Below are 15,120 nucleotides of genomic sequence, written 5' to 3' on the forward strand. Positions count from 1 at the left end.
GAAGCAGAAGTGTTCACATTGCTTCGCAAAAATCGCTTTTGTGCAGAAAACAGTAACACTTGTTCAGAAGGAAAGAAAGCACAGAGCCCCAGATTCTATGTTGTCCTGCAGAGCTTGCAGAGCACTGGGGAAAGGCAGGCAGAGAATTCCTTGCTAGCACCTTCTCTGTGCCTGGGAAGCAGAAGTGTTCACATTGCTTTGCAAGAATCGCTTTTGTGCAGAAAACAGTAACACTTGTACAGAAGGAAAGAAAGCACAGAGCACCAGATTTTATGTTGTCCTGGAGAGCTTGCAGAGCACTGTGGAAAGCCAGGCAGAGAATTCCCTGATAGCACCTTCTCTGTGCCTGGGAAGCAGAAGTGTTCACATTGCTTCGCAAGAATCGCTTTTGTGCAGAAAACAGTAACACTTGTTCAGAAGGAAAGAAAGCACAGAGCCCCAGATTCTATGTTGTCCTGGAGAGCTTGCAGAGCACTGGGGAAAGGCAGGCAGAGAATTCCCTGCTAGCACCTTCTCTGTGCCTGGGAAGCACAAGTGTTCACATTGCTTCGCAAAAATCGCTTTTGTGCAGAAAACAGTAACACTTGTTCAGAAGGAAAGAAAGCACAGAGCCCCAGATTCTATGTTGTCCTGGAGAGCTTGCAGAGCACTGGGGAAAGGCAGGCAGAGAATTCCCTGCTAGCACCTTCTCTGTGCCTGGGAAGCAGAAGTGTTCACATTGCTTCACAAGAATTGCTTTTGTGCAGAAAACAGTAACACTTGTTCAGAAGGAAAGAAAGCACAGAGCCCCAGATTCTATGTTGTCCTGGAGAGCTTGCAGAGCACTGGGGAAAGGCAGGCAGAGAATTCCCTGCTAGCACCTTCTCTGTGCCTGGGAAGCAGAAGTGTTCACATTGCTTCGCAAGAATCGCTTTTGTGCAGAAAACACTTACACTTATTCAGAAGGAAAGAAAGCACAGAGCCCCAGATTTTATGTTGTCCTGGAGAACTTGCAGAGCACTGGGGAAAGGCAGGCAGAGAATTCCTTGCTAGCACCTTCTCTGTGCCTGGGAAGCAGAAGTGTTCACATTGCTTCACAAGAATTGCTTTTGTGCAGAAAACATTAACACTTGTTCAGAACGAAAGAAAGCACAGAGCCCCAGATTCTATGTTGTCCTGGAGAGCTTGCAGAGCACTGGGGAAAGGCAGGCAGAGAATTCCCTGCTAGCACCTTCTCTGTGCCTGGGAAGCAGAAGTGTTCACATTGCTTCGCAAAAATCGCTTTTGTGCAGAAAACAGTAAGACTTGTTCAGAAGGAAAGAAAGCACAGAGCCCCAGATTTTATGTTGTCCTGGAGAGCTTGCAGAGCACTGGGGAAAGGCAGGCAGAGAATTCCCTGCTAGCACCTTCTCTGTGCCTGTTCACATTGCTTCGCAAGAATCGCTTTTGTGCAGAAAACAGTAACACTTGTTCAGAACGAAAGAAAGCACAGAGCCCCAGATTCTATGTTGTCCTGGAGAGCTTGCAGAGCACTGGGGAAAGGCAGGCAGAGAATTCCTTGCTAGCACCTTCTCTGTGCCTGGGAAGCAGAAGTGTTCATATTGCTTCGCAAGAATCGCTTTTGTGCAGAAAACACTAACACTTGTACAGAAGGAAAGAAAGCACAGAGCCCCAGATTCTATGTTGTCCTGGAGAGCTTGCAGAGCACTGGGGAAAGGCAGGCAGAGAATTCCCTGCTAGCACCTTCTCTGTGCCTGGGAAGCAGAAGTGTTCACATTGCTTCGCAAGAATCGCTTTTGTGCAGAAAACACTAACACTTGTTCAGAAGGAAAGAAAGCACAGAGCCCCAGATTCTATGTTGTCCTGGAGAGCTTGCAGAGCACTGGGGAAAGGCAGGCAGAGAATTCCCTGCTAGCACCTTCTCTGTGCCTGGGAAGCAGAAGTGTTCACATTGCTTCGCAAGAATCGCTTTTGTGCAGAAAACACTAAAACTTGTTCAGAAGGAAAGAAAGCACAGAGCCCCAGATTCTATGTTGTCCTGGAGAGCTTGCAGAGCACTGGGGAAAGGCAGGCAGAGAATTCCCTGCTAGCACCTTCTCTGTGCCTGGGAAGCAGAAGTGTTCACATTGCTTCGCAGAATCGCTTTTGTGCAGAAAACAGTAACACTTGTTCAGAAGGAAAGAAAGCACAGAGCCCCAGATTCTATGTTGTCCTGGAGAGCTTGCAGAGCACTGGGGAAAGGCAGGCAGAGAATTCCTTGCTAGCACCTTCTCTGTGCCTGTTCACATTGCTTCGCAGAATCGCTTTTGTGCAGAAAACTGTAACACTTGTTCAGAAGGAAAGAAAGCACAGAGCCCCAGATTCTATGTTGTCCTGGAGAGCTTGCAGAGCACTGGGGAAAGGCAGGCAGAGAATTCCCTGCTAGCACCTTCTCTGTGCCTGGGAAGCAGAAGTGTTCACATTGCTTCGCAGAATCGCTTTTGTGCAGAAAACAGTAACACTTGTTCAGAACAAAAGAAAGCACAGAGCCCCAGATTCTATGTTGTCCTGCAGAGCTTGCAGAGCACTGGGGAAAGGCAGGCAGAGAATTCCTTGCTAGCACCTTCTCTGTGCCTGGGAAGCAGAAGTGTTCACATTGCTTCGCAAGAATCGCTTTTGGGCAGAAAACATTAACACTTGTTCAGAACGAAAGAAAGCACAGAGCCCCAGATTCTATGTTGTCCTGGAGAGCTTGCAGAGCACTGGGGAAAGGCAGGCAGAGAATTCCCTGCTAGCACCTTCTCTGTGCCTGGGAAGCAGAAGTGTTCACATTGCTTCGCAAAAATCGCTTTTGTGCAGATAACAGTAACACTTGTTCAGAAGGAAAGAAAGCACAGAGCCCCAGATTTTATGTTGTCCTGGAGAGCTTGCAGAGCACTGGGGAAAGGCAGGCAGAGAATTCCCTGCTAGCACCTTCTCTGTGCCTGTTCACATTGCTTCGCAGAATCGCTTTTGTGCAGAAAACAGTAACACTTGTTCAGAACGAAAGAAAGCACAGAGCCCCAGATTCTATGCTGTCCTGGAGAGCTTGCAGAGCACTGGGGACAGGCAGGCAGAGAATTCCCTGCTAGCGCCTTCTCTGTGCCTGGGAAGCAGAAGTGTTCACATTGCTTCGCAGAATCGCTTTTGTGCAGAAAACACTAACACTTGTTCAGTAGGAAAGAAAGCACAGAGCCCCAGATTCTATGTTGTCCTGGAGAGCTTGCAGAGCACTGGGGATAGGCAGGCAGAGAATTCCCTGCTAGCACCTTCTCTGTGCCTGGGAAGCACAAGTGTTCACATTGCTTCGCAAGAATCGCTTTTGTGCAGAAAACAGTAACACTTGTTCAGAAGGAAAGAAAGCACAGAGCCCCAGATTCTATGTTGTCCTGGAGAGCTTGCAGAGCACTGGGGAAAGGCAGGCAGAGAATTCCCTGCTAGCACCTTCTCTGTGCCTGTGAAGCAGAAGTGTTCACATTGCTTCGCAAGAATCGCTTTTGTGCAGAAAACAGTAACACTTGTTCAGAAGGAAAGAAATCACAGAGCCCCAGATTCTATGTTGTCCTGGAGAGCTTGCAGAGCACTGGGGAAAGGCAGGCAGAGAATTCCCTGCTAGCACCTTCTCTGTGCCTGTTCACATTGCTTCGCAAGAATCGCTTTTGTGCAGAAAACAGTAACACTTGTTCAGAAGGAAAGAAAGCACAGAGCCCCAGATTCTATGTTGTCCTGGAGAGCTTGCAGAGCACTGGGGAAAGGCAGGCAGAGAATTCCCTGCTAGCACCTTCTCTGTGCCTGTTCACATTGCTTCGCAAGAATCGCTTTTGTGCAGAAAACAGTAACACTTGTTCAGAAGGAAAGAAAGCACAGAGCCCCAGATTCTATGTTGTCCTGGAGAGCTTGCAGAGCACTGGGGAAAGGCAGGCAGAGAATTCCCTGCGAGCACCTTCTCTGTACCTGGGAAGCAGAAGTGTTCACATTGCTTCGCAAAAATCGCTTTTGTGCAGAAAACAGTAACACTTGTTCAGAAGGAAAGAAAGCACAGAGCCCCAGATTCTATGTTGTCCTGCAGAGCTTGCAGAGCACTGGGGAAAGGCAGGCAGAGAATTCCTTGCTAGCACCTTCTCTGTGCCTGGGAAGCAGAAGTGTTCACATTGCTTCGCAAGAATCGCTTTTGTGCAGAAAACAGTAACACTTGTACAGAAGGAAAGAAAGCACAGAGCCCCAGATTTTATGTTGTCCTGGAGAGCTTGCAGAGCACTGTGGAAAGCCAGGCAGAGAATTCCCTGATAGCACCTTCTCTGTGCCTGGGAAGCAGAAGTGTTCACATTGCTTCGCAAGAATCGCTTTTGTGCAGAAAACAGTAACACTTGTTCAGAAGGAAAGAAAGCACAGAGCCCCAGATTCTATGTTGTCCTGGAGAGCTTGCAGAGCACTGGGGAAAGGCAGGCAGAGAATTCCCTGCTAGCACCTTCTCTGTGCCTGGGAAGCAGAAGTGTTCACATTGCTTCGCAAAAATCGCTTTTGTGCAGAAAACAGTAACACTTGTTCAGAAGGAAAGAAAGCACAGAGCCCCAGATTCTATGTTGTCCTGGAGAGCTTGCAGAGCACTGGGGAAAGGCAGGCAGAGAATTCCCTGCTAGCACCTTCTCTGTGCCTGGGAAGCAGAAGTGTTCACATTGCTTCGCAAGAATCGCTTTTGTGCATAAAACAGTAACACTTGTTCAGAAGGAAAGAAAGCACAGAGCCCCAGATTCTATGTTGTCCTGGAGAGCTTGCAGAGCACTGGGGAAAGGCAGGCAGAGAATTCCCTGCTAGCACCTTCTCTGTGCCTGGGAAGCAGAAGTGTTCACATTGCTTCGCAAGAATCGCTATTGTGCAGAAAACACTTACACTTATTCAGGAGGAAAGAAAGCACAGAGCCCCAGATTTTATGTTGTCCTGGAGAACTTGCAGAGCACTGGGGAAAGGCAGGCAGAGAATTCCTTGCTAGCACCTTCTCTGTGCCTGGGAAGCAGAAGTGTTCACATTGCTTCACAAGAATTGCTTTTGTGCAGAAAACATTAACACTTGTTCAGAACGAAAGAAAGCACAGAGCCCCAGATTCTATGTTGTCCTGGAGAGCTTGCAGAGCACTGGGGAAAGGCAGGCAGAGAATTCCCTGCTAGCACCTTCTCTGTGCCTGGGAAGCAGAAGTGTTCACATTGCTTCGCAAAAATCGCTTTTGTGCAGAAAACAGTAACACTTGTTCAGAAGGAAAGAAAGCACAGAGCCCCAGATTTTATGTTGTCCTGGAGAGCTTGCAGAGCACTGGGGAAAGGCAGGCAGAGAATTCCCTGCTAGCACCTTCTCTGTGCCTGTTCACATTGCTTCGCAGAATCGCTTTTGTGCAGAAAACAGTAACACTTGTTCAGAACGAAAGAAAGCACAGAGCCCCAGATTCTATGTTGTCCTGGAGAGCTTGCAGAGCACTGGGGAAAGGCAGGCAGAGAATTCCTTGCTAGCACCTTCTCTGTGCCTGGGAAGCAGAAGTGTTCATATTGCTTCGCAAGAATCGCTTTTGTGCAGAAAACACTAACACTTGTACAGAAGGAAAGAAAGCACAGAGCCCCAGATTCTATGTTGTCCTGGAGAGCTTGCAGAGCACTGGGGAAAGGCAGGCAGAGAATTCCCTGCTAGCACCTTCTCTGTGCCTGGGAAGCAGAAGTGTTCACATTGCTTCGCAAGAATCGCTTTTGTGCAGAAAACACTAACACTTGTTCAGAAGGAAAGAAAGCACAGAGCCCCAGATTCTATGTTGTCCTGGAGAGCTTGCAGAGCACTGGGGAAAGGCAGGCAGAGAATTCCCTGCTAGCACCTTCTCTGTGCCTGGGAAGCAGAAGTGTTCACATTGCTTCGCAAGAATCGCTTTTGTGCAGAAAACACTAAAACTTGTTCAGAAGGAAAGAAAGCACAGAGCCCCAGATTCTATGTTGTCCTGGAGAGCTTGCAGAGCACTGGGGAAAGGCAGGCAGAGAATTCCCTGCTAGCACCTTCTCTGTGCCTGGGAAGCAGAAGTGTTCACATTGCTTCGCAGAATCGCTTTTGTGCAGAAAACAGTAACACTTGTTCAGAAGGAAAGAAAGCACAGAGCCCCAGATTCTATGTTGTCCTGGAGAGCTTGCAGAGCACTGGGGAAAGGCAGGCAGAGAATTCCCTGCTAGCACCTTATCTGTGCCTGTTCACATTGCTTCGCAGAATCGCTTTTGTGCAGAAAACAGTAACACTTGTTCAGAACGAAAGAAAGCACAGAGCCCCAGATTCTATGTTGTCCTGGAGAGCTTGCAGAGCACTGGGGACAGGCAGGCAGAGAATTCCCTGCTAGCGCCTTCTCTGTGCCTGGGAAGCAGAAGTGTTCACATTGCTTCGCAGAATCGCTTTTGTGCAGAAAACACTAACACTTGTTCAGAAGGAAAGAAAGCACAGAGCCCCAGATTCTATGTTGTCCTGGAGAGCTTGCAGAGCACTGGGGAAAGGCAGGCAGAGAATTCCTTGCTAGCACCTTCTCTGTGCCTGTTCACATTGCTTCGCAGAATCGCTTTTGTGCAGAAAACTGTAACACTTGTTCAGAAGGAAAGAAAGCACAGAGCCCCAGATTCTATGTTGTCCTGGAGAGCTTGCAGAGCACTGGGGAAAGGCAGGCAGAGAATTCCCTGCTAGCACCTTCTCTGTGCCTGTTCACATTGCTTCGCAGAATCGCTTTTGTGCAGAAAACAGTAACACTTGTTCAGAACGAAAGAAAGCACAGAGCCCCAGATTCTATGTTGTCCTGGAGAGCTTGCAGAGCACTGGGGACAGGCAGGCAGAGAATTCCCTGCTAGCGCCTTCTCTGTGCCTGGGAAGCAGAAGTGTTCACATTGCTTCGCAGAATCGCTTTTGTGCAGAAAACACTAACACTTGTTCAGAAGGAAAGAAAGCACAGAGCCCCAGATTCTATGTTGTCCTGGAGAGCTTGCAGAGCACTGGGGAAAGGCAGGCAGAGAATTCCCTGCTAGCACCTTCTCTGTGCCTGGGAAGCAGAAGTGTTCACATTGCTTCGCAGAATCGCTTTTGTGCAGAAAACACTAACACTTGTTCAGTAGGAAAGAAAGCACAGAGCCCCAGATTCTATGTTGTCCTGGAGAGCTTGCAGAGCACTGGGGATAGGCAGGCAGAGAATTCCCTGCTAGCACCTTCTCTGTGCCTGGGAAGCACAAGTGTTCACATTGCTTCGCAAGAATCGCTTTTGTGCAGAAAACAGTAACACTTGTTCAGAAGGAAAGAAAGCACAGAGCCCCAGATTCTATGTTGTCCTGGAGAGCTTGCAGAGCACTGGGGAAAGGCAGGCAGAGAATTCCCTGCTAGCACCTTCTCTGTGCCTGGGAAGCAGAAGTGTTCACATTGCTTCGCAAGAATCGCTTTTGTGCATAAAACAGTAACACTTGTTCAGAAGGAAAGAAAGCACAGAGCCCCAGATTCTATGTTGTCCTGGAGAGCTTGCAGAGCACTGGGGAAAGGCAGGCAGAGAATTCCCTGCTAGCACCTTCTCTGTGCCTGGGAAGCAGAAGTGTTCACATTGCTTCGCAAGAATCGCTATTGTGCAGAAAACACTTACACTTATTCAGGAGGAAAGAAAGCACAGAGCCCCAGATTTTATGTTGTCCTGGAGAACTTGCAGAGCACTGGGGAAAGGCAGGCAGAGAATTCCTTGCTAGCACCTTCTCTGTGCCTGGGAAGCAGAAGTGTTCACATTGCTTCACAAGAATTGCTTTTGTGCAGAAAACATTAACACTTGTTCAGAACGAAAGAAAGCACAGAGCCCCAGATTCTATGTTGTCCTGGAGAGCTTGCAGAGCACTGGGGAAAGGCAGGCAGAGAATTCCCTGCTAGCACCTTCTCTGTGCCTGGGAAGCAGAAGTGTTCACATTGCTTCGCAAAAATCGCTTTTGTGCAGAAAACAGTAACACTTGTTCAGAAGGAAAGAAAGCACAGAGCCCCAGATTTTATGTTGTCCTGGAGAGCTTGCAGAGCACTGGGGAAAGGCAGGCAGAGAATTCCCTGCTAGCACCTTCTCTGTGCCTGTTCACATTGCTTCGCAGAATCGCTTTTGTGCAGAAAACAGTAACACTTGTTCAGAACGAAAGAAAGCACAGAGCCCCAGATTCTATGTTGTCCTGGAGAGCTTGCAGAGCACTGGGGAAAGGCAGGCAGAGAATTCCTTGCTAGCACCTTCTCTGTGCCTGGGAAGCAGAAGTGTTCATATTGCTTCGCAAGAATCGCTTTTGTGCAGAAAACACTAACACTTGTACAGAAGGAAAGAAAGCACAGAGCCCCAGATTCTATGTTGTCCTGGAGAGCTTGCAGAGCACTGGGGAAAGGCAGGCAGAGAATTCCCTGCTAGCACCTTCTCTGTGCCTGGGAAGCAGAAGTGTTCACATTGCTTCGCAAGAATCGCTTTTGTGCAGAAAACACTAACACTTGTTCAGAAGGAAAGAAAGCACAGAGCCCCAGATTCTATGTTGTCCTGGAGAGCTTGCAGAGCACTGGGGAAAGGCAGGCAGAGAATTCCCTGCTAGCACCTTCTCTGTGCCTGGGAAGCAGAAGTGTTCACATTGCTTCGCAAGAATCGCTTTTGTGCAGAAAACACTAAAACTTGTTCAGAAGGAAAGAAAGCACAGAGCCCCAGATTCTATGTTGTCCTGGAGAGCTTGCAGAGCACTGGGGAAAGGCAGGCAGAGAATTCCCTGCTAGCACCTTCTCTGTGCCTGGGAAGCAGAAGTGTTCACATTGCTTCGCAGAATCGCTTTTGTGCAGAAAACAGTAACACTTGTTCAGAAGGAAAGAAAGCACAGAGCCCCAGATTCTATGTTGTCCTGGAGAGCTTGCAGAGCACTGGGGAAAGGCAGGCAGAGAATTCCTTGCTAGCACCTTCTCTGTGCCTGTTCACATTGCTTCGCAGAATCGCTTTTGTGCAGAAAACTGTAACACTTGTTCAGAAGGAAAGAAAGCACAGAGCCCCAGATTCTATGTTGTCCTGGAGAGCTTGCAGAGCACTGGGGAAAGGCAGGCAGAGAATTCCCTGCTAGCACCTTCTCTGTGCCTGTTCACATTGCTTCGCAGAATCGCTTTTGTGCAGAAAACAGTAACACTTGTTCAGAACGAAAGAAAGCACAGAGCCCCAGATTCTATGTTGTCCTGGAGAGCTTGCAGAGCACTGGGGACAGGCAGGCAGAGAATTCCCTGCTAGCGCCTTCTCTGTGCCTGGGAAGCAGAAGTGTTCACATTGCTTCGCAGAATCGCTTTTGTGCAGAAAACACTAACACTTGTTCAGAAGGAAAGAAAGCACAGAGCCCCAGATTCTATGTTGTCCTGCAGAGCTTGCAGAGCACTGGGGAAAGGCAGGCAGAGAATTCCCTGCTAGCACCTTCTCTGTGCCTGGGAAGCAGAAGTGTTCACATTGCTTCGCAGAATCGCTTTTGTGCAGAAAACAGTAACACTTGTTCAGAAGGAAAGAAAGCACAGAGCCCCAGATTCTATGTTGTCCTGGAGAGCTTGCAGAGCACTGGGGATAGGCAGGCAGAGAATTCCCTGCTAGCACCTTCTCTGTGCCTGGGAAGCAGAAGTGTTCACATTGCTTCGCAAGAATCGCTTTTGTGCAGAAAACAGTAACACTTGTTCAGAACGAAAGAAAGCACAGAGCCCCAGATTCTATGTTGTCCTGGAGAGCTTGCAGAGCACTGGGGAAAGGCAGGCAGAGAATTCCCTGCTAGCACCTTCTCTGTGCCTGTTCACATTGCTTCGCAAGAATCGCTTTTGTGCAGAAAACAGTAACACTTGTTCAGAAGGAAAGAAAGCACAGAGCCCCAGATTCTATGTTGTCCTGGAGAGCTTGCAGAGCACTGGGGAAAGGCAGGCAGAGAATTCCCTGCTAGCACCTTCTCTGTACCTGGGAAGCAGAAGTGTTCACATTGCTTCGCAAAAATCGCTTTTGTGCAGAAAACAGTAACACTTGTTCAGAAGGAAAGAAAGCACAGAGCCCCAGATTCTATGTTGTCCTGCAGAGCTTGCAGAGCACTGGGGAAAGGCAGGCAGAGAATTCCTTGCTAGCACCTTCTCTGTGCCTGGGAAGCAGAAGTGTTCACATTGCTTCGCAAGAATCGCTTTTGTGCAGAAAACAGTAACACTTGTACAGAAGGAAAGAAAGCACAGAGCCCCAGATTTTATGTTGTCCTGGAGAGCTTGCAGAGCACTGTGGAAAGCCAGGCAGAGAATTCCCTGATAGCACCTTCTCTGTGCCTGGGAAGCAGAAGTGTTCACATTGCTTCGCAAGAATCGCTTTTGTGCAGAAAACAGTAACACTTGTTCAGAAGGAAAGAAAGCACAGAGCCCCAGATTCTATGTTGTCCTGGAGAGCTTGCAGAGCACTGGGGAAAGGCAGGCAGAGAATTCCCTGCTAGCACCTTCTCTGTGCCTGGGAAGCAGAAGTGTTCACATTGCTTCGCAAAAATCGCTTTTGTGCAGAAAACAGTAACACTTGTTCAGAAGGAAAGAAAGCACAGAGCCCCAGATTCTATGTTGTCCTGGAGAGCTTGCAGAGCACTGGGGAAAGGCAGGCAGAGAATTCCCTGCTAGCACCTTCTCTGTGCCTGGGAAGCAGAAGTGTTCACATTGCTTCGCAGAATCGCTTTTGTGCAGAAAACAGTAACACTTGTTCAGAAGGAAAGAAAGCACAGAGCCCCAGATTCTATGTTGTCCTGGAGAGCTTGCAGAGCACTGGGGAAAGGCAGGCAGAGAATTCCCTGCTAGCACCTTCTCTGTGCCTGGGAAGCAGAAGTGTTCACATTGCTTCGCAAGAATCGCTTTTGTGCAGAAAACACTTACACTTATTCAGAAGGAAAGAAAGCACAGAGCCCCAGATTTTATGTTGTCCTGGAGAACTTGCAGAGCACTGGGGAAAGGCAGGCAGAGAATTCCTTGCTAGCACCTTCTCTGTGCCTGGGAAGCAGAAGTGTTCACATTGCTTCACAAGAATTGCTTTTGTGCAGAAAACATTAACACTTGTTCAGAACGAAAGAAAGCACAGAGCCCCAGATTCTATGTTGTCCTGGAGAGCTTGCAGAGCACTGGGGAAAGGCAGGCAGAGAATTCCCTGCTAGCACCTTCTCTGTGCCTGGGAAGCAGAAGTGTTCACATTGCTTCGCAAAAATCGCTTTTGTGCAGAAAACAGTAACACTTGTTCAGAAGGAAAGAAAGCACAGAGCCCCAGATTTTATGTTGTCCTGGAGAGCTTGCAGAGCACTGGGGAAAGGCAGGCAGAGAATTCCCTGCTAGCACCTTCTCTGTGCCTGTTCACATTGCTTCGCAGAATCGCTTTTGTGCAGAAAACAGTAACACTTGTTCAGAAGGAAAGAAAGCACAGAGCCCCAGATTCTATGTTGTCCTGCAGAGCTTGCAGAGCACTGGGGACAGGCAGGCAGAGAATTCCCTGCTAGCGCCTTCTCTGTGCCTGGGAAGCAGAAGTGTTCACATTGCTTCGCAGAATCGCTTTTGTGCAGAAAACACTAACACTTGTTCAGAAGGAAAGAAAGCACAGAGCCCCAGATTCTATGTTGTCCTGGAGAGCTTGCAGAGCACTGGGGAAAGGCAGGCAGAGAATTCCCTGCTAGCACCTTCTCTGTGCCTGGGAAGCAGAAGTGTTCACATTGCTTCGCAGAATCGCTTTTGTGCAGAAAACACTAACACTTGTTCAGTAGGAAAGAAAGCACAGAGCCCCAGATTCTATGTTGTCCTGGAGAGCTTGCAGAGCACTGGGGATAGGCAGGCAGAGAATTCCCTGCTAGCACCTTCTCTGTGCCTGGGAAGCACAAGTGTTCACATTGCTTCGCAAGAATCGCTTTTGTGCAGAAAACAGTAACACTTGTTCAGAAGGAAAGAAAGCACAGAGCCCCAGATTCTATGTTGTCCTGGAGAGCTTGCAGAGCACTGGGGAAAGGCAGGCAGAGAATTCCCTGCTAGCACCTTCTCTGTGCCTGGGAAGCAGAAGTGTTCACATTGCTTCGCAAGAATCGCTTTTGTGCATAAAACAGTAACACTTGTTCAGAAGGAAAGAAAGCACAGAGCCCCAGATTCTATGTTGTCCTGGAGAGCTTGCAGAGCACTGGGGAAAGGCAGGCAGAGAATTCCCTGCTAGCACCTTCTCTGTGCCTGGGAAGCAGAAGTGTTCACATTGCTTCGCAAGAATCGCTATTGTGCAGAAAACACTTACACTTATTCAGGAGGAAAGAAAGCACAGAGCCCCAGATTTTATGTTGTCCTGGAGAACTTGCAGAGCACTGGGGAAAGGCAGGCAGAGAATTCCTTGCTAGCACCTTCTCTGTGCCTGGGAAGCAGAAGTGTTCACATTGCTTCACAAGAATTGCTTTTGTGCAGAAAACATTAACACTTGTTCAGAACGAAAGAAAGCACAGAGCCCCAGATTCTATGTTGTCCTGGAGAGCTTGCAGAGCACTGGGGAAAGGCAGGCAGAGAATTCCCTGCTAGCACCTTCTCTGTGCCTGGGAAGCAGAAGTGTTCACATTGCTTCGCAAAAATCGCTTTTGTGCAGAAAACAGTAACACTTGTTCAGAAGGAAAGAAATCACAGAGCCCCAGATTCTATGTTGTCCTGGAGAGCTTGCAGAGCACTGGGGAAAGGCAGGCAGAGAATTCCCTGCTAGCACCTTCTCTGTGCCTGTTCACATTGCTTCGCAGAATCGCTTTTGTGCAGAAAACAGTAACACTTGTTCAGAACGAAAGAAAGCACAGAGCCCCAGATTCTATGTTGTCCTGGAGAGCTTGCAGAGCACTGGGGAAAGGCAGGCAGAGAATTCCTTGCTAGCACCTTCTCTGTGCCTGGGAAGCAGAAGTGTTCATATTGCTTCGCAAGAATCGCTTTTGTGCAGAAAACACTAACACTTGTACAGAAGGAAAGAAAGCACAGAGCCCCAGATTCTATGTTGTCCTGGAGAGCTTGCAGAGCACTGGGGAAAGGCAGGCAGAGAATTCCCTGCTAGCACCTTCTCTGTGCCTGGGAAGCAGAAGTGTTCACATTGCTTCGCAAGAATCGCTTTTGTGCAGAAAACACTAACACTTGTTCAGAAGGAAAGAAAGCACAGAGCCCCAGATTCTATGTTGTCCTGGAGAGCTTGCAGAGCACTGGGGAAAGGCAGGCAGAGAATTCCCTGCTAGCACCTTCTCTGTGCCTGGGAAGCAGAAGTGTTCACATTGCTTCGCAGAATCGCTTTTGTGCAGAAAACAGTAACACTTGTTCAGAAGGAAAGAAAGCACAGAGCCCCAGATTCTATGTTGTCCTGGAGAGCTTGCAGAGCACTGGGGAAAGGCAGGCAGAGAATTCCTTGCTAGCACCTTCTCTGTGCCTGTTCACATTGCTTCGCAGAATCGCTTTTGTGCAGAAAACTGTAACACTTGTTCAGAAGGAAAGAAAGCACAGAGCCCCAGATTCTATGTTGTCCTGGAGAGCTTGCAGAGCACTGGGGAAAGGCAGGCAGAGAATTCCCTGCTAGCACCTTCTCTGTGCCTGTTCACATTGCTTCGCAGAATCGCTTTTGTGCAGAAAACAGTAACACTTGTTCAGAACGAAAGAAAGCACAGAGCCCCAGATTCTATGTTGTCCTGGAGAGCTTGCAGAGCACTGGGGACAGGCAGGCAGAGAATTCCCTGCTAGCGCCTTCTCTGTGCCTGGGAAGCAGAAGTGTTCACATTGCTTCGCAGAATCGCTTTTGTGCAGAAAACACTAACACTTGTTCAGAAGGAAAGAAAGCACAGAGCCCCAGATTCTATGTTGTCCTGCAGAGCTTGCAGAGCACTGGGGAAAGGCAGGCAGAGAATTCCCTGCTAGCACCTTCTCTGTGCCTGGGAAGCAGAAGTGTTCACATTGCTTCGCAGAATCGCTTTTGTGCAGAAAACACTAACACTTGTTCAGTAGGAAAGAAAGCACAGAGCCCCAGATTCTATGTTGTCCTGGAGAGCTTGCAGAGCACTGGGGATAGGCAGGCAGAGAATTCCCTGCTAGCACCTTCTCTGTGCCTGGGAAGCAGAAGTGTTCACATTGCTTCGCAAGAATCGCTTTTGTGCAGAAAACAGTAACACTTGTTCAGAACGAAAGAAAGCACAGAGCCCCAGATTCTATGTTGTCCTGGAGAGCTTGCAGAGCACTGGGGAAAGGCAGGCAGAGAATTCCCTGCTAGCACCTTCTCTGTGCCTGTTCACATTGCTTCGCAAGAATCGCTTTTGTGCAGAAAACAGTAACACTTGTTCAGAAGGAAAGAAAGCACAGAGCCCCAGATTCTATGTTGTCCTGGAGAGCTTGCAGAGCACTGGGGAAAGGCAGGCAGAGAATTCCCTGCTAGCACCTTCTCTGTACCTGGGAAGCAGAAGTGTTCACATTGCTTCGCAAAAATCGCTTTTGTGCAGAAAACAGTAACACTTGTTCAGAAGGAAAGAAAGCACAGAGCCCCAGATTCTATGTTGTCCTGCAGAGCTTGCAGAGCACTGGGGAAAGGCAGGCAGAGAATTCCTTGCTAGCACCTTCTCTGTGCCTGGGAAGCAGAAGTGTTCACATTGCTTCGCAAGAATCGCTTTTGTGCAGAAAACAGTAACACTTGTACAGAAGGAAAGAAAGCACAGAGCCCCAGATTTTATGTTGTCCTGGAGAGCTTGCAGAGCACTGTGGAAAGCCAGGCAGAGAATTCCCTGATAGCACCTTCTCTGTGCCTGGGAAGCAGAAGTGTTCACATTGCTTCGCAAGAATCGCTTTTGTGCAGAAAACAGTAACACTTGTTCAGAAGGAAAGAAAGCACAGAGCCCCAGATTCTATGTTGTCCTGGAGAGCTTGCAGAGCACTGGGGAAAGGCAGGCAGAGAATTCCCTGCTAGCACCTTCTCTGTGCCTGGGAAGCAGAAGTGTTCACATTGCTTCGCAAAAATCGCTTTTGTGCAGAAAACAGTAACACTTGTTCAGAAGGAAAGAAAGCACAGAGCCCCAGATTCTATGTTGTCCTGGAGAGCTTGCAGAGCACTGGGGAAAGGCAGGCAGAGAATTCCCTGCTAGC

The sequence above is a fragment of the Strix aluco genome, chromosome 20, assembly GCF_031877795.1.
Source record: "Strix aluco isolate bStrAlu1 chromosome 20, bStrAlu1.hap1, whole genome shotgun sequence".
In the NCBI taxonomy this organism is placed as follows: Eukaryota; Metazoa; Chordata; class Aves; order Strigiformes; family Strigidae; genus Strix; species Strix aluco.